The following is a 20492-nucleotide window of genomic DNA, read 5'->3' as shown; positions in this document are numbered from 1 at the left end:
AAATGTACTGGTGGCTTGATTATCCGTCTAGACTTAGTTACGGTGATCTCTGCTGGAGGCTGTTGTACGCTTTCAGAATGTTGATTAGAGATGCTTTGTTTGTGTTGTGTCTTAGACCAGTGTTTTTCAAACTTTTTTTCTGGGGACCCATTTTTACCAACCAGCCAACCTTCGGGACCCAACCCAGCCGACCTTCATGGGCCACGCTGGCCGACCTTCGCGACCCACGCCGGCTGATCAGCATGACCCACCATTTTCTCTTACCTTGTAATGTTTAGGTGAAATGTGGTGAACGTCCGATTTCTAGAGGATGAAAACAGTTTCCGTTTCTGCATTTTTTTCCTGTAAAATGTTATATAAAAACTCCCCCGAACTTGTAAAAAAAAAGGCTGCTACCGTATAAAACAAATGTGGCCACACTGCGCATGCCTGCCCGCTCATCAGTGAGCATGCATGTTTTTTATATGTGCGTGGCCATTTTGAAGGCCGCTTGCAGCTGGCGTTATTAAAAGCCGGCTGCTGCGGCTGTTGCACGTGGATTTGCGCGATCGGGAGCGTCGCGGCTGACGGCTCCGCGACCCTCCCGACACCCGCACGCGACCCACCGCGAGTCGCGCCCCCAACTTTGACAATGCCTGTCTTAGACAGTGCTCTGTTTGCAATAGGACTGTTTGGTGTTTCTGGTCGTGGTATTGTTCCGATTTGGCATCTGTTCTGTCACGCTGCCATGACATTTAGAGTTTGTACTGGATACAATCTTGATCCTGGTCAGGTGCTGAAGGTTTCAGCTGAATTCCATGGTTATGTACTCGAGAGCTTCTTTTTCCAAGTTATAGTTGTGTAATTTCTTACCCACACGCCATTCATGTACACCTTTCGCCTTGCCCTTTTTCTTGAGCAATGCATCTCGTACACCTGGGAGCATCAACAAGTAATGACTGAGGAGGTCATCGCAGTACGGTCAGGTGTGCATGTTCAGAATTGGTACATATATCCAGTTCAAATTCTGCCACTTAGCCTGTCAGCTGATGATCTGTGTTGCAGAGTTAGGTGATCTTCTCCCAGTGTGAGCACAAGATTTCCAATAATGCTCCGTGCAATCTGTAGACCTCATTATTGTCTTGGCGATAGCATGGATGGTGACCAAGGACAGATCCTTGTGTTTTGGTAAGTCTGCAATCACTGGACCCTTGGTGTCCACAATATTAAACATCTGGGGTGACCAGAGTAAGTTTACTTGAATATCATCTCTCCCAGAGATGGAAGCTCTGAGCCATTGTATGTGGTGAGTTTGGCAATGGTTTGTTGAAACATCACATGCCACCTCTGTGGATACATACATTTTAGTGTGCGAAGTGGAAGGATGTTTGCACCTGCATCGGTATCCAGTTTGGATATAGGTTATGCTGACCCTGCATCTGAGGGTATGTAATCTGTAAAGGGGAAAAGACTTCTGTTATCACCCATGTGCCAATACACCCTTCGTTCACTGCCAAATCTTGGCTCACTTTATGCGTCGATGGCCTGGTTATCGTCTGACCATGTTTGGCTATACATTGGGTGGCATGGTAGCACAATGATTACCACTGTTGCTTCACAGCGCCAGGGACCCGGGTTCGATTCCCAGCTTGAGTCACTGTCTGTGTGGAGTCTGCACATTCTCCCCGTGTCCGCGTGGGTTTCCTCCCGGTGCTCCGGCTTCCTCCCATAAATCCCGAAAGACGTGTTCGGTGAATTGGACATTCTGAATTCTCCCTCTGTGTACCCGAACAGGTGCCGGAATGTGGCGATGGGGGGATTTTCACAGTAACTTCGTTGCTGTGTTAATGTAAGCCTACTTGTGACACTAATAAAGATAGTTATTATTGTGTAGATATTTTTGGTTGGTGCTCTTGGTTGTTTACAACGTTGTATCTGTTGACTTTTGGTTGTGTCTTCCTGTGACTTCGAACCACTTGTGCCTTTTCTTTGTGCACTCATGCTTCCAATATCTTCTGGCGCCATACACCTCGCATTGAGCATTAAAATCGGCACAACGTCTCGATGCATGTATGAGGCTGCATCACTCGTATTGCTTACTAGTCATGTCTGCATTGGCTTTTCTGTCAATGATGGATAAATTATTATTTTAAAAATAAATTTAGAGTACCCAATTCGTTTTTGCCAATTAAGAGGCAATTTAACATGGCCAATTGACCTACCCTGCACAACCTTTTTGGGTTGTGGGGGTGAGACCCACGCAGATACGGGGCGAATGTGCAAACACCACATGGACAGAGACCCGGGGCCGGGATCGAGCCTGGGTGATGGTGGATGAATTATGAATAGCTCTGTTTACCCATGAGTATGGCTGCGTACTTGCAACTGTTGTAGTAGTACATCAATGGTGTAACCTTTGGGTTAGTCCTCAAAGGCTTTTTCTAATGTTTCTACTGGGGTAAATAGTAACAGAAACTCAATTATTCTGTCAGCTATCTCTGGCATGGAGACATCGCAATCATGCCCCTTGCCTCTGCATCTATTGGTCACTGGTCTCAGTCGATTGCTGTCTAAAAGACATGAATTCAAGGTGGTGTATTTGGAAGCTTAGATTCACTCGTAATTGATCTTTGTATGTTGACCGTACTTTATCTGGATTTTTAAGCTGGTTGCTGGACAGACCTGATGTGTTCAGTCTGTGGAGGCTTTCATTGCCAATAGCAATTTTAATTTGGTTAATGTTAATGTGGTTCAGGAATATTGAGATCCGGAAAACACAGCTCAACATGTTGTAGGAACAAAGTAAACTCAGATAGGAGGTCTGCTGACTTCCCTGGAAATTCTGTGGTCATCCTGTGGGATTGTTAGGATGGTAGCACAGTGGTTATCACAGTTGCTTCACAGCTCCAGGGTCCCAGGTTCGATTCCCGGCTTGGGTCAGTGTCTGTGCGGATTCTGCACGTTCTCCCCGTGTCTGCGTGGGTTTCCTTCGGGTGCTCCGGTTTCCTCCCACAGCCCAAAGATGTGCAGGTTAGATGGATTGGCCATGATAAATTGCCCTTAGTGTCCAAAAAAGGTTGGGTGGCGTTACTGGGTTATGGGGTTACGGGGATATGAAAATGAAATGAAATGAAATGAGGTGGAGGCGTGAGTTTAAGTGGGGTGCTCTTTCCAAGGGCCGGTGCAGACTCGGTGGGCCAAATGGCCTCATTCTGCACTGTAAATTCTATGATTCTATGATTTATCTGAAATAGAAAAGCAGTTCAGAACTTATATAGTGCTAAGTTGCAGTACCGTTAGTGGCCACTTCCTTAGCTGGTCATAGGTACTGCTTGTCTGTGGCACTGTTGAGCTCTTTCGGATTTTTCCCAGGTTACTGAAAAGCTGCCCACACAAAGCAGTGATTTTGGCTCGGATATGAACTGCAGATTTCAAAAGTAAAATAAAGCAGCGAAACAAGCTTTTCTTTTTACAGGCTGGTTAGGAAACGTTACTGGATGGATTCTTTTTCCCTGTCCAGTCTTCAGAATATTAATTTTGCCTGATCTCCTATAGGGGCAGAAAGCAATATGGAATAAGCATTAATAGAGTCTGTCCTCTTTGTGAGTTCTGCTTGAAGTTAGAATTTCCAGAATCCAGAGCTATTTATTTTTTGTTCTTGCTGCAACTTTGCAGAACGTAGACTTATACTGATAAAACTCTCCCAAATTTGAACATTCTTACCAGGACCTGGTGCCTGCTTGCTGGAACAATGTGTGATCCCAGAGCAAAAGTACGGTGTGTAGAATTCCGGCAAAGTTACTGAATCACTTCCACATGGTGAGTCTTGATAGCTGTTTCACGCCCACACCAGTTGTTCTTCTGACGGATGTGGAAGGGTTGAGCCTTAAATTCTGCTCAGTCAAATCCTCAACATCACGCTGCCACCATGTTACATTCTTCTTTTCGGCTTAAACATAATCACACAGTAAATATTGGTGAAACAATAATGTGGGTTCTTTATTTGAAGATGTAACTCTATAAATATTAAGTAGAAGGTTAAGTATATACATCTGACTCCCAGTCGTGCTGTTCCTAGACTGAATGCAGATGATGGGTTACTGCATCACATCCTGATTGACAACAGTTTGCATCACCCCATTTTACAAGCCAAAGTGATATGGCAGTGAAAACTCTAATTTTAAGAAAATAGGGACTTACATTTTATAACGTGTCTTTCGTGATCGCAAAAGGCTGTGAAGTGCTTTGGAACCAAAGAAGTACTTTTTGAATTGTAGTTACTGTTGTGATGCTGGATGCACTGTAGCAATGCACCAAGGTCTCTCAGACCCACGACCTGAGTCTCCTAGAAAGTGAAGTCACACACCAAGCTGACTGGGTCGTATTCCTTTATTGTTGCTGGATAGAATTCCAAGAGCACTCTACCTAACAACAACTTTCACCACTTGGAATGAAAAATGTGTAAAAGATTCACCACCGCATCCTCAAAGGCAACTAGGGCTGGGCAAGAACTGCTGGTCTTTTAAGTTATAAAATCCTAGGTTGCCACGGTGCTGCTTCATGGTGAGATTTTGCCACTATTTTACTCATTTTGCACATTACGCATTAATTGTCTGAATGGCGAATGGGATATTGTTAGAGTAAACGGGCAGCACGGTAGCACAAGTGGATAGCACTGTGGCTTCACAGCGCCAGGGTCCCAGGTTCAATTCCCCGTTTGGTCACTGTCTGTGCGGGGTCTGCACGTTCTCCCCGTGTCTGCGTGGGTTTTCACCGGGTGCTCTGGTTTGCTCCCACAGTCCAAAGACGTGTAGGTTAGGTGGATTGGCCATGATAAATTGCCCTTAGTGACCAAAAAGGTTAGGAGGGGTTATTGGGTTACGGGGATAGGGTGGAAGTGAGGGCTTAAGTGGATTGGTGCAGACTCGATGGGCCGAATGGCCTCCTTCTGCACTGTATGTTCTATGTTCTATACGGTAAGGAAGACATTTCTGATATCTGTTCAAAGGGACTTCCTTTGTCAATCTGTTCTCAGTCCAACTAGGAAGGAGGCATTGCTGGATCATGTGCTCGGGAATGAGTGTCCATGTGGACCAAACAGGGATAAGCAAGAAACTACCTACGGTGGACCTTCTAAAGTGGAAGGTGGCTGACCTCAATGGGATGAGAAGGAATTTAGCTAGGGTAAAATGGAACCAAAGATTGACAGGAAAAACTGCGATGGGAAATTCAATGACCTTTAGGCACCGGCTAGGTACATTACAGCATGGATGAAAGGTGAGAGAATCAAAGCCAAGGCTCCTTGGGTGACGAAGGAAATAGAGCATTGGTAGGAAACTTGCTGGATTCTAAGTGCAGCCCAGGAGGCACTTTGTTGACCATTCCCCATGTGCAGGGTTGCCACATTTTGCTGATTTCCTTTGGGTAGTTTTTTTTTCCTGCCGGTATGACTGAAGTGATTCGCACCTAAAGCAAAGGCAAGTGAAGTGAGATGTACGCTGAGTGCTCACATTCACTGTGAGAGCCGTGCACTCCCTCTAAAGTGTAATTTTTGTTTTGTTTTTAACATTTGAAGTTGATGTTAGTTTTATTAATATAGAAATTGTTTTCTATAGTTCATTATGAAATATTTGGCGTGTACTAAATGCATTTAATCTTATTTGTGGGACCAAGGTTAGTGAACAAGCCCGATTTCAACTGCACTGAGATGAAGGAGGGCCACTCATGCGGCCCACTCACTGACCTAGACTGTCCATCACTGAGAAAGAGAAGATGATGAAATTTTTAAAAAGTATATGATGCATGTCAGGTGAATTCTTCAAGCAAGACCATAAGACCATAAGACATAGGAGCGGAAGTAAGGCCATTCGGCCCATCGAGTCCACTCCACCTTTCAATCATGGCTGATTTCAACTCCATTTGCCCGCTCTCTTTCCATAGCCTTTAATTCCCCGAGAAATCAAGACCAGGCCAAATACAACTGGAATTTCATGTGAAGAGAAGTCTGAAGGTAGCAGGATGTATTTTTAAAAAAAATTAGAGTACCCAATTCATTTTTTCCAATTAAGGGGCAATTTTAGTGTGGCCAATCCACCTAATCTGCACATCTTTGGGCTGTGGGGGCGAAACCCACACCGACACGGGGAGAATGTGCAAACTCCACACGGACAGTGACCCAGAGCCGGGATCAAACCTGGGACCTCGGCGCCGTGAGGCAGCAATGCAAACCACTGCGCCACCGTGCTGCCCCTGCAGGATGTATTGAAGAGAACAGTTAAGAAACCATGTGGGGCCTACAACCTCATAAATAAAAGATATTGGGATGGATTCTCCATTGCCCAATTCCAGTTTTGGGATTCCCGATTGGGTGGAGAATGGCAGGTCACCCGAAAACCAGGATTGGTGCCAGTTGCCAGACCGGTTGCCATTCTCTGCGCCAGCTGTCACACGCTACCCACCCTGTGCTGGCAGGAAGATGCAAATTCAGGTTTAGCATGCATAAGCATGCAATTGACAGGCTGGAAGCCTGATTCTCCCCCACCATCCGTGATGCTCTGAACCCTACAGCAGGAAACCCACCGGCGGGGCGGCTTTGGTTCGAGGTTGGACAAGCACAGCCCTGGTGTTGTGGAGCGTTGAGGGGGTTCAAGGGAATCAGGGCAGTGATAATGTGCCCCTCTGCCACTGTAAGGCTGCTGAGGTGGGGCAGGGGTAGGAGGTTCTTCCAAGGATCCTGGGGTTTGAATAGGCCCAGGTTTCTACAGTGAGAAAAGTGGAAATTAAACCACCTAGTTCCTTTGATATGGTGTGCAGCTGTCAATCATAGCAAGAGTGTTTATATCATAGACTCCCTACAATGCAGAAGGAGGCCATTAGGCTCTTTGAGCCTACACCAACCTGCCAAAACAACTCCCTAACCTGGGCCCTAACCCACCCCCATGATGCCACTTCATCTTTGGGCACTAAGGGGCAATTTTAGTGTGGCCATTCCACCTAACCTGCACACTTTTGGACTGTGGGAGGAACCAGAGCACCCAGAAGAAACTCATGCAGACACAGGGAGAATGTGCAAACTCCAATGAGATTTGAAGCTTTCTCGACTGTTATGGGCTTTCTGACACTTGTAACAGCTCCTGTTTTAAAGGTTTTTGTTTGACGGAGCAGATGTTAGGAAAGAAATGGTTTTCCTGCATTGATTCTTCACTGATCTGCCTGGACTGTTCATTAGCTGTTACGCAGAGCATTTAAGGCTGAGGAGGCCTCATCAGAATTACGAAACTCAGTCGATGAGGGTGATGTTGAGCAAAGGCCTGCCTGAGATCACCGTGCCAAGGGTGATCTTCAGATTGCCCAGGGCTGAAATGGGCAGACCAGACATGGAACCCCTATCCCAGGGGTGGGGGAGGGGGGGGAGTGGGGGCAGGGAGGGGAGCCCCAGGGTTAACCCCTCACTCGCAGCCTGAGCCACCCAACCCCCAGGACCCCAGCTGCCTGGTAGCGGCAGAGGGGCACATTATTAGTGCCCTGACCCCCTTGACACCCCATGGGATCCATCATGCCAGGAGAGGGTTTCACATCCTGGGTATATGTGCCATGGGCCAGTGCAGTGTTGGCAATGCCAAGGGATGGGAACTGAAGGGGATGACTGAGGGTAGGGCTGAAGGGGTGTTGATGAGGGTGCTGATGAGGATGTGGGGGAGCTGGATGGGGATGGTCAGGTCACACTCATGCGCGTGTGATGTGTGGGGGGGACCCATTATTCCAGTGGTGGGGAGGGTGAGGAGGGTGCTCAAAATGGCAGCCTGGTGCCTGTATCCTGATGGAATCTAGTGAGGTCTCCTCCATGCATAAATATACATAGTTCAGGCACCTAGGCCCCATTCCTTTTTAAAAAAAATGTATTTTATTGCAAACATGTATCAAAACGGGTTACAACTCTTAAACGTCCCAGGAAACATACTTCCCAGCAATCAACTATACAGTCTTTTTCACCCCCCCCCCCCTCTCCCCACTGCGACGAACAGCTCCTCAAACACGGTCACAAACATCCCCCACCTTTTCCCAAACCCCTCTGCAGAGCTCCTTAGCTCAGATTTTATCTTCTCCAACCGCAGGAAGTTGTACAGGTCACCTAACCAAGCCGCTACCCCCGCTGACGATGCCGACCGCCACTCCAGTAAAATTCACCACCGTGCAATCAGAGAGGCGAAGGCCACGACATCGGCCTTCCTCCTCCCCATGAGCTCCGGCTTCTCTGAAACCCCAAGTATCGCCACCAAAGGGTCCGTGTCCACTCCCTCCTCCACTATCCTGGCTAAGACCGCGAACACTCCCGCCCAGAATCTTCCCAATTTTTCGCAACCCTAAAACATGTGCGCGTGATTCGCTGGCCCTGCCCACACCTCTCAAACTCATCTGCTACCCCTTGGAATAATCCACTCATTCTCGCCTGAGTCATATGTACCCTGTGCTCCACCTTAAACTGTATGAGACTCATCCTTGCTCTAGAGGAGGTCCCGTTTACCCTACGCTGTGCCTCACTCCATACTCCCCAATTGATCTCCCCTCCCAACTCCGCTTCCCATTTCTCCTTGATCTTCACCATCCGCTCACCCCTCCAGTCACTTGTATATATCCCCAGTTCTTCCCTCCCCTTCCACATCCGGGAGCAGCAGTCGCTCCAGCAGGGGGTATCCCGGCAACCTCGGGAACCGCCTCCAGCCCTTTCGCGCAAAGTCTCTAACCTGCAGATACCTAAACTCACTCCCCCTCAGCAGCTCGACCCTCTCCCTTAGCTCCTCCAGACTGATGAACCTTTCCTCCAAATACAGATCTCTTACCTTGGCCAGCCCCACTTCTCTCCACCTCCTGTATACACTATCCATCCACCCCGGCTCAAACCCATGATTCTTGCACAGCGGCATTAACACCGACATCCCTTCTATCCTAAAATGCCTCCTCAATTGATTCCATATCTTCACCGAGGACTGCACCACCGGGCTACATGAATACCTACTCGGAACCAGTGGCAACCCTGCCGTCACCATAGCACTCAAACTATACCCCTTGCAATATTCCTCCTCCATCCTAACCCACCCTACCCCTTCTCCGTCCCACCATCACCACACCTTGTCCACATTCGTCGCCCAATAATAATGAAGCTGGTTCGGCAACGCCAACCCGCCCTGCTGCCTCTGCTGGGCGCCGTTCCAAGCACCAATGCAGACCAGCACCAATTCTCTGCTGGTGAGAGCACTTAGCCTCCAGAATCCGGGCCATTGAGTGCAAAAGCAGGGAAATTATACTGAATCTGTATGAAGCTTTGGTTAGGCCTGACTAACTGCATCCAGTTCTGGCCAACACACTTTAGGAAGGATGTGAAAGTGCTTGAGGAGGAGGGAGCGGAGATTTACCAGAATGGTTCCAAGGTTGAGGCATTTTAGCTGCAAGGTTAAGTTGCAGAAGTTGGTCTTCTCTTTGGAGCAAAGGAGATTGAGGGGAGATTTGATAGAGGTGTGCAAGATTATGACAGGTTTAGACCAGTAGACAACAAAAAGCTGTCCCATTAACCGAGGATATAAGGACTGGGGACACAGATAAAAGTTTTTGCGGAAGAGACGCAGTGGTATGTGAGGAAGAACTTCTTTACACATCAAGGTAACAATCTGAAACTCGTGCATAAGAGGTAGTGGAAATGGGGATTGATTTCAAAAGGAAATTGGATGGACACAAGGGAAATAAAGTTACAGAGCGACAGGAACTGGGAATGGGACGGATTGGATTGCTCTACATGGGGCTGGTATGGACACAGTGGGCCGAATAGCCTCCTTCTATGTTGTTATGACTATGACGGCGATACAAGTAGCAAGTTACATAAGGATACCTTGTACGTGCAATTGATTAACACAAAATATTCCAGGCAACTCTGAAGTTCAAGAAAATTAATTCCACAATCACACACATATAAAAAATAACTGTGTGGTTTTACTGCCTGCATTTGAAAGCAAAAGAATACATGGCAGATCAGTAAATTATGTAGTCAGGCAAGATGGCAGTTCAAAGCTCCTGACCAGAAATCATAAAGACATGAGATGGTTTAACATATGCCAGACATGACAAGAAAGTTTCCAATTTTATGTCATTTCTTCAAAGGCGCGTTAGTCTGCCACTAAGTAATTTTTACAGACCAGTAAATAATGGCGGTGGATTATTTCTGCAGCATTACTGTCACTTTCTTTGACTCAATTTATTTAAAGTACCCAGTAACTAGAATCACGGCATTAGTCATAAATAAATTATAGATGGCATAAAGGCAATACCTTCTGTTGGAGAAACATTTTTATGGGACATATGGAATTTCAGCACCTCTGATAACCACTTTGTCACATGATGAAGAGATCTCCGAGTTTTTGGAATGCTCCTGTGTGCTGTTAAAGTGCTGAAGTGACAAAAGGCATCACCTTTAACTGTCGGGACTGTAAAATGTCTTAACCTCTGGTCCTTCCAGGGAGACGTTTCTCACTGGGCAACGTGCACTTCAACTGACGACATTTAGAGTTTTAAGAGCAAAAGTGTTAACTATTTTCAATGGGTTTCATTTATTTGAACCCAACTGGTACTAGATGCTGGAATGGTCCAGTCTGAAATGTTTAATGTTATAGAACACCAGTGTAACTATTTGCCTGCAGAAGCCTATGGGACTTTTAAATCTCTCCGCATCTCTACTTCCCTGTCCTCCAAGTTGCTCCTTGAAAGTTGACCTAGCTTTTGGTCACTTAATTTTAATACTCTTGTGAAACTCCTTGGGGCAGTTTGCTCCTTTAAGGGTGCTATATAAATGCAAAGTTGTTGTTGTTGTAGCAACTCCAATGGAATATTTTCGAATAAGATATAATGGGCTCTTTTTCTCTTGCCCTCCTCCCCAACATTTTATTTATTTTTCTCCTTCATCTTTAAGTCTCCTCGTATCACACACAATTCTCTGGATTGTTTGGCCAGGCATATAGCCTGCTGCCAGGCCACTGCTTATGTTATCGAGCCAGTCATTAGGAAACCTACTCAATGAGGATGTTTGTTCTTTGACTCTCTCGGTGATATCAAGATGTTTTCATTGTATGCTGTAGCAGAAAAACATTTGATATTAAGATATTCAATGGGAAAGAAAGGCGAAAGGTGGTTCTTCATTGGGCTAACTACCTTTTCTCTGGGGTTTTACATCTATCATCCACTTTAGTTTAGAAAATTCCAGGCATATATTTTACTTTTGAACACTAATCTCACTGATACTATTCTTTTCTCATATTCCGTCCTTATTGAATATGTGGACTCATACTCAGTATAATTCAAGATACACTGGCATGCTAATAGACTTTGGGGGTATCCCAGCCAAAGTTGATTCTGCTCTCACCACAACATGCCTTCCTTCTAATATTGGTTATTGAACACAGATCTGTAGCAGGGGTTAGGGTTGAGTTAGGGCCTATTCTAGAGGAACAATGGCCAATTTTAGCAATCTCCCCCACCTCTAATTCCTCAGCTGTGATCAGATAACACTACAAATCCAAGACTGAGACTTCAAACTCCTGCACCTGGATTTCTGTGCTTCTGTCAGACAGATGGGGGGTATTTAAAAATGGTGGACAAGACCAGATTCATGGATTCCTGCCCTCATTCCCATCTTGTGGGATTTTTATGGCACTGGGACAAAGGCGAGGTAGTCAGCCGGCATTCAGCAATCCTGCCCTTGCCTACTCCATTGTGAGCATGGCCATTTTGGATCCCCTGCTATCCTCGCGGAGTCAGGTCTGTTTTGGAAGGGGATGTGGATCATGGTATCTCAGAGGAGGCATGGACCATGGAGGATCCCAAATCCTAAGTGGTACTAAAACGACAACAGCCATCTGCTCTTGGAAATTTTTCATTTGGAATATAAAAATATGTATATTTCAGTTTCAATCAGTAGATGCTGTCCTGCTAGCTGGGTGTGTTTTTACTGCAGAGATTGATCCTAGGGCTCTGTCTTGGAAAAGTAAGTTGACCATTATCTTGACCGCCATTGTGTAAGTGTTGGCATGTATCACAGTACTTTCCCCAATGGAGAAAGTGCCATAATGCATTCAAACGTTTAGAATAATATGCTGGGAAACTCTCAGGCCTGAGATTTAAATGTTCAGCTATCTTTAGCTTTGAAAAAATTGGCTATGTTGTTGATCCTTAAAGAAATATAAGCACCTGTACCACTCCATTGATTGGAAGGAATTCTGCTTTGAAATGGAAATGAAACAGCAGCTTCAGTTTTTAAACAGGCCATCTGGTGTTTCAGTTTCCCTGTTCAGAACTAGCTATCTCAGCAGTGGAGGGTATGGAGAATCGTGGTATGGTATGGGGTATCAAGGTGCCATGGTGGTGGCATGGGGGGTATTGGGAGCACTGAAGGGGCTATGTGACCTTGGTCAGATGTGGTGAGGGGTGAGAGTTTAAGGGCCTGACATTCAATCATAAAAACTGAGTTGATGCTCCACTAAATGGAGATTTTGAATTTTCCACTGGATTTATTGTGACAACCTTATTTTAATGGCCACCAATTTCTTTGGCAGTTTGTTAGAGATGGAATCAGAATATGTTTTCAGTGTGACACCTGAAAGCAGATATTAACTGTTTCATAGACCTGCTCAAAGGAGGGCTTGTGATGCAGTGGGTAATGTCCCTGCCACTGAGCCAGGAGCTCCTGGTTCAAGTCCCACTCCAGGACCTGATGGCCAAAGTAATAATGTGGCCAAACAGGTTGAGTATCCAATTGAATATGCTTCCAAAATACATCAATGGTAGGACGTAAGAGTGGGAGAGATTCCTGGCCAGCCATGTGATTGAGCCTCTACATTCACTACTCTTAGTTCTTGGCTACATATAAAAGTGTATATTGCCATAACAAGTTTGATTCTTCGGGAGGGCCGAATGGCTCAGTTAATTGGATGGCTGGCACGGATGAGATTGGTGCCAACAGCAAGGGGTTTGACCTCCGTTCAGGGTGAGGTGGATTGCCTCCTTGCCCTCACATGGTGGAGATTGCGATTTTATGGGTTGGACCTGCCTTTGGGCAGAGAACTCAAGACGAAGACCCACTCAAAACAAATGTAAACATTTAAAAAACGCTGTAACGATCAAAAAAATAGTACATTGGCACTCCAGCATACGGCCAGCTTCGGAAACATGTCTATTCTTCAAACATCGAAAATATCTTGGGGTTATGGGCCATCATATGGACAATAGAATTATTTGTCCAATTCTAGGTCCTTATGAGAATGTGATTGTGAGCTGCCTACTTGGACAGCCTGTGTGAAGAACGGACATCCACATTGTTGTCAGGTAAGGTGAACCAGGATTTTGATCCAGTGACGACAAGATAAAGGCGACATATGTCTAAGTCAATATGTTGTCTGACTTAGAGGGGAAGTTGGAGATGGTGGTGCTTGTCTGCACCTACTACCCTTGCCCTTGCTGGTGATAGATGGCATGGGTTTGGAAGGCTGGTGCCATGTCATAAGTTGGAGATACAGCACCTGGGTCAGAAGGCTTCCTGACAGGAACAGAGGAAAGAATTGGACAGCAAGTAACCTTCAGCCTCCCAAAACTGGGGTAAAGAGTGGTATTGGCACAGGGCTGGGCAAGGTTTTGTTGCCTATTCTCTTTTTACCTGCGAGGCACTTGACAAGCAGACTTAAGATTTAAAACAGTGGAAAGGACCCAACAATTCTTTCAGGATCCTTACCAAATCATTCCCTGTGCAAATACAAAAGGTGATTTTCAGCTTCAGTGGTATTTGTGACTTCCACCCAATATTTACATTCAGCAGCCAAATGAACAGACGAGATTTAAGAAATTAATATTCCAATCGAGTAGGGTTGTAAAGCTGAGGTGTCAGTTTCACAGTAAGAACCTTGTGAATTTCAACCCACCTTTGCAGTATGTGGAAATTGGGCCTTGTGTCGAATTGAATTGATATAGAAGCAAGTGAGGGTTGACTTTATAAGCTTACCTGTTCATAGAGATCTCCCGCCATGGTTGAGGAATATTAAACAATGTTAAACAGATAAAACTTGAGAATATGAAAAGGTTATAAACAATAAGATATTAAGAAGAAATAATTTGGTCTGATTAGGACGGGGCTAATTAATGCACATTTATTTCACAACATGACCTTATAGAACTTCAGGTAAAAAGAATGCTTGACCATATTAATTTCACTATTCCTTTTAGTGAGATTAACTAAAGCTCATTGTTGGCAACTAAAGCCTGCAAAATAAAAGATTCATTGTTTGCCTCTTCTTTTAATTTTCGATCCACAGGTAAATACACAAAGTTAGGAAGCGTTGTGTAAGCTGGATCACATTTCTTACTAACTGTGTGCGCAGTGTGGAATAGAGTTAGAATTAACGCTTCACAAGCCCTGACAGTCCGTCAAACAAGGTGTCTAACATCCCATTTCCTCTGGACTTCCTCTCCTGTTAATCCTTTTATGCGAGACTTGCTCAGAAGTAAGCACGTGTGAAATTGAGGACTTTCCAATACACATCGCATGACACGACTTCACTAAAACACAGCACTTCTCAGGCTTACTCCAAGAATCACTGGCAAGCAAAATTATATTTTGATCAATAGCAGCTACCGCTCATACATGGCTTCACATGCTCTCTCAGCCAATGAGTGGCTGCTCTATACCAATTTATCTCCGTCGTTTTTGGTGGATGTTGCGTGCTGTGTGTCTTTGTCTGGAGAGAGCTGTAAGCAGCAAACGTTTTCTCCTGAAAATTCATTATTCAGAATGCAATAATTCAAACAATGACAAGGGCTTAGTGCATGTTAAGCTGCTGGCAACCCAAAAAATCAAAGATAAATGGATGCCTGCCTCTGCATGCATTATTTTATAACACTTTGAAAGGACAGTCTGCATTAAGGGGGTGATAGTTGTTGGACTAACTTTTTGAAAAGACTAGTACGGTAGCACAGTGGTTAGCACTGTTGCTACACAGTGCCAGGTCCCAGGTTCGATTCCCAGCTTGGGTCACTGTCTGTACGGAGTCTGCACGTTCTCCCTCTGTCTGCATGGGTTTCCTCTGGCTGCTCCAGTATCCTCCCACAAGTCCCAAAGACGTGCTTGTTAGGCGAATTGGACATTCTGACTTCTCCCTCCATGTACCTGAACAGATGCCGGAATGTGGCGATCAGGGGTTTTTCACAGTAACTTCATTGCAGTGTCAATGTAAGCCTACGTGTGACAATAAAGATTATTATTATTTTTATTGTGTAGAAGAAATTGATTTTTTTTAAAAAAAGGGTATGAGACAATGGGGTTGAGAACAATCGCTTTTGTCCCTCCGTCTCACAGTTTAAATAAGTCCTTCTTTATCCCTCTTCTTGTCTGGCTTCAAATCCCCATTTCCAACTTAATCAGGCTTTCGTCGCATTCCATTTTCAACCCTGAACCCGCTCTGCTCAACGAATTGGCGGACAAAGGTTTTAAGATTTGAGTATTTTGGTTTCAAAACACTGTGGTTAACATAGATTTTTAATTGAGTGCTGAAACATGAAAAATGGTCACTCTTGAGGTCATCAGATTGGGATCAAAAATACAATGAAGAAAGCTTCTAATTTTCTTTACCGCCCCAACCGTTGCTTTCTCCAATACTTTCCTAAAGGTGCAATGCTCCAAATACCGCAACACACAGATCTTCAGCTGTGAGTATCAACAGTTACATCAGGAGGATATGTGGCTATGGCAGAATTAAACTCCCCCAGCACCCAAATCAGTCAAGTTACAGCTAAGGAGGTGAAGTATCAATCAGCAGGGGACAATTGCCAGTGTGCTCAGAGGATGTTTTACTGTTAAGATGGGGGGCACGGAAGGATGACATGACCATGAAATCTATGAAATTTCCTGTGTCAGAAACATGGGGCTGGGTTTAGCACACGAGGCTAAATCCCTGGCTTTTAAAGCAGACCAAGGCAGGCCAGCAGCACGGTTCAATTCCCGTACCAGCCTCCCCGAACAGGTGCTGGAATGTGGCGACTAGGGCCTTTTCACAGTAACTTCATTTGAAGCCTACCTGTGATAATAAGTGATTTTCATTTAATTTTCAGAATCTGGGCAAAAGGAGTAACCTGACAATCCATCAACGATACACTCTGAGCAAATTCATCGGCCTTGTGTCAGGTTTCTTGTAATCCTCAACAATTTTGGCTTATAAATTGACAAAACATTAACAGTTTTTTTTTTAGAAGAATAAGACAGGAAAATAAAGCAAATTATTCCAACTGTGTCAGCAATACCTAGCACTATCTTCCTCTATTTGTAGCACTCTTAAATATACTGCGACACAGTGCAAGCACCAGCCTAATAGCGGCATGTGGAACACTAAATTAAATGTGAAAAATACCAGCACATTGTATAGGAAGACCACATGTGCTAGTCTGGGTATTATATAGGAAACAATGGACTATGAAGGGAGCTGACTTCTAGAACATTAGTAAACTTGAATTGAAGGCTGCAAAGCATTAACAAGAGGCTGCTGCCTCTAGATTGAACACAAAATGCTTTTCCCTCCTCAGCTTTTCCTCAAATGAACCAGCTTTCATGTTCATTGAGATGATCAAAGTATCTAGTTTGTTCCTCTCCTTCCTTTGTGTCAGCTCAAAGATAGGCCCGAAATTATCAAGCAATATTTAACTCTTCCTATACGGTGTTGAATCCTACAGAAACGCCTGAATTTTTCAACAATTATTTACCTCTTCAAAGATAATTCTAACTGCCATGTGGCCTTCCTCTTGTTCTCTTGGGCTACTAAAGCTGTTGTTTAAAAGAAGATAATGAATGGACCAAGTCTAAAAAAAAAAGGCCAATGGGCAACATTTTTACAACATTTTATTGGTGATCTTCTCCCCTTCCCTCATAAACGTGCAACCTAAATGCGAGTGATTGCATTGCCTGGTAAGAGAACATCTGAAATGAATAACTCATAAAAGTTTAAAAATTAATACTGTTTATTCAGAAACAATTTTGTTCAAATTATTAAATAATTTATTTGTGCTGGGTAAAAGGTTTAAGAGATTATCTTGCATCTAAAAGGTAACATGCTGGATAATCTAATTTATCTTCAATAGCACTACACGAATTAAGAAATGTGTGTTAGTTATTTTCAATACTGTATTTAGTACTGTGCATTTGTTTTAAATGTTACAGGTAAAACATGTTGCAGCCAGCTTAGTGTAGCCACAGCAATAAACACTGAAAGATACCTGAACCATTCATCTATAGTGATGGCACCAGGAAAAGAACCATCAGAGTATGATATAGCGGCATCAGAGTGATCGCAATCATAAGTTCTATCAATTCTGCATAATTAAACTGCTTTTATATAGTTGAAAAACAAGGTATGGTTTCTCAGACAGGCATAAGTTAAATAGCATCAGGGAGCCCGACACTGTAACTAGTATAAAAGCAAATTACTGCGGCTGCTGGAATCTGAAACAAAAGAGGAAATGCTGGAAAATCTCAGCAGGTCTGGCAGCATCTGTAGGGAGAGAAAAGAGCTAATGTTTCGAGTCCGATGACTCTTTGTCAAAGCTAACAGACAGAGAAAGTGGGAAATATTTATACTGTGGTGTGAGAATGAAAGATGAGTCATAGCCACAGAAACTCAGGGAAACCGGGTGCTAATGGCCACAGAAACCAAGGGGAAAGAGTGCTAATGGCAGTCCCCAGAGAGAACAAAAGATGTGAAAGGTCAAACAGCAGGGAAACTAACATCAGAGGATGAACTGTAGATGTGGGGGAGGGGAAGGGGGAAGCAAAGAGGAGAAAGGTGAAGGAAAGGTGGATAAGATGGGGGGGGGGGGAATTAAATATATATTAAGAAAGAAAGAAATGGTAAAAGACCGTTAAAATGAATGAAAACAAATGGGTCGAGGTGGGGTATAGCTGATCATCTGAAGTTGTTGAATTAGATGTTGAGACCGGAAAGCTGTATCGTGCCTAACCGGAAGATGAGATGTTGTTCCTCCAGTTTGCGTTGAGCTTCACTGGGACATTGCAGCAGGCCAAGAACAGACATGTGGGCATGGGAGCAGGGTCTTTTGAATGCGCACAGACCGAAGATGCTCAGCAAAGCGATCACCCAGTCTGCGTTTGGTCTCTCCGATATAGAGGAGACCACATTGGGAGCAGTGAATACTGTTAATGGTATGGTTGCTGCATGACTAAATCACCTTGACTGCTCTCTTTGGCAGTTCATTCAATTCAGTATCTATTTAATGAGACAGATTCATCACAACATCACACAGTTCTCAAGTTCATTAGTGTGAGGTTCTAGACATTGAGGACCTCTTGTGAGTGTGTGTATGTGCGCATGTGTGTCTACTTCATTAAAACACACAGTGACCATTTTAACCAGTCTCTGAGGCTGTTGGAGCTCGTGGCAGGGTTCGAATCCCAGCCTTGACCAATAGTTCTGAATGACTTTGGATCAGATAACCAAATCGAAGGCTCATTGCTGAAGAAGGAAGGGTGGAAAACAGTGTAAGAGGCAAAACAAGCATAGAGAGGAATAGAAACAAATTACATTCATGAGAAAACTGTATAGAAGCACAAACAGTGTTTTCAGATCATGAAAGATAAAACAATATTTCTTAAAGGAGCAAATAATAATAATGTCTAAGCTAAAGGAACTTCATGCAAATGGATCCCTATGAACTCAGGTTGAACAACTGATTTTGACTGTATTGTTTTGTTAAAAACCTGTGAAGCAAGAATAATGAAGGACATTTCACTGACCACTCCCATTTTCCTTTGGAATATCCAAGTATTATCAACGTGCCCAAAAATCAATGTTGTTTCACCTTCTCAGGTTCTGATGATTTAATTCAAAAAAGCAGTTACTATCAGAAAGGCCCTTGGTCAGTGCTGAACTCACTGTTCACAGTCAAGGCAGCAGCGGGGGCCAATGTAATTATCCTCACGTGCCATCTAGAATAGGGAAATAAACAGCCAGCTTTGCTGTATCTGAGTATCAGCTGGAGACAGGAACGATTTCAGCGGTGTAGCCCCTCGGAGTTAAATAGTCTGGTTAACATGTATACCATTTGCTCATCCTAGACAAGTGACGATTTGAGTGAGGACTGGGTGGCCGTTACCATTTTCTGGAGTCATGATTTGCCACAAATCATTGAAAAGGGACAAAATGGCTCGGATATTTACTGGGCGGGGGTGGGGGGGAGGAATTTACAAATGGTGGTAGGGGTAGCTTTGGCCCCTGAAGAAATGGCGGTTTCCCTAAATAGTGTGGAATTTTAACCCCACAGACGGCCTGTCATTTTCACCATGCTTCCTACCCAGAAGCTAGCCTGTTTGACAGGTTTGTTTTCCTGTTAAGGGATACTCCAGAAGGGATCACGGCCCTGCAGCAGGCAGGTTAGCTGATACTGAGGTAGGGAGCGCAAGGGTGGATACAGTGTGATTCTGCAGGGTTGGATGTTGATCACATGGAGTAATAGAGAGATCAGGGGCAGAGTTGGGATGTCAGCAATTGTGAGGGTGGGGGGGCGGTCCAAGCTTTAAGGGGGTGGTCCGATCTTGGGGGTGAAACAGATTTGCTTCATGGGCTGTGGTGGGGGAGCACTCCTGCTCTTCCTGGCCCACAAGCCATTTTGGAAAACTACTTGCCTATTCCATTCAGTCGTCAATACCTCCCTTTAGCTGCCTGGTTTCCTGAGGCTTGTGAAACCCAGCTGACCAATATTAAAGCTGGGGAAGACATAAAACCTGAGATTCACAACATAACTGTTGACCTGTTCCTTTCCCAAAACTTTAGGGCAGGCACTGACCCATATGTCCTGTGCCTTTGACAGATGACGCAGAATTTGACAAATAAATTGGAAAATAATTAGAGCAGGAAAATTAAAACTGGCTGAACCTGAAGAGTGAATGCAATGGGTTAAAAAAAGCTTTTTTTCATTTGTAATATCCACTACCAATTCTGTCCATTCCTCCTTTTCTAAAACATGGGGGCATGAAATGTGTCGTGATTGGTGACACAAAACAGCGATGAAAATCTCGCACTGATTGACTCCTTGGCAGGTGAGGATCCAATGGTGTTGGCTGCCCTTTCACACCTTGCCCAAGTGGCCATATTAATGTGCGAGCTATGACAGTGATTTTTGGCAGGACAGTTGAACATAGCAAAGGTTTGGGGTGCAAAGTGTATTACAACCAATCCTATCTTCAGCCGAAGTCCAAAAGACGGTTTTGCTGTTTAGTAGGAAGGCTGTCCGACTACCCCGACCCAATGGCACTGAGGCTGGTAGCATCACTCACATAACTGCTGGGCTGAGATAAGTAACTCAGCACACACTGGGGAATCAATCCTACCTGCTTTGTATGACACAGCTAGAGATTTAATCAACTGCGTCATCAAGGCTGGAAATCGGGAGAAGATTCTGAAGATAACAAAAATCTCTCCACA

At 44.5% G+C, this 20492-nt stretch overlaps 1 long non-coding RNA gene across 1 annotated transcript in view; it reads left to right on the top strand.

Moving 5' to 3' along the window:
- Positions 1-20492, top strand: part of LOC140386829 (uncharacterized) — a 52843-nt gene that overhangs the window by 10767 nt on the left and 21584 nt on the right. Inside the window, exon 3 of the long non-coding RNA XR_011933680.1 lies at positions 13269-13344. This is a non-coding gene — a long non-coding RNA (uncharacterized lncRNA). The remainder of the gene's footprint in view (positions 1-13268; positions 13345-20492) is intronic.

The sequence above is a fragment of the Scyliorhinus torazame genome, chromosome 12 (assembly GCF_047496885.1).
Source record: "Scyliorhinus torazame isolate Kashiwa2021f chromosome 12, sScyTor2.1, whole genome shotgun sequence".
Classification (NCBI taxonomy): domain Eukaryota; kingdom Metazoa; phylum Chordata; class Chondrichthyes; order Carcharhiniformes; family Scyliorhinidae; genus Scyliorhinus; species Scyliorhinus torazame.
This window is presented reverse-complemented; position numbering and strand designations above follow the sequence as displayed.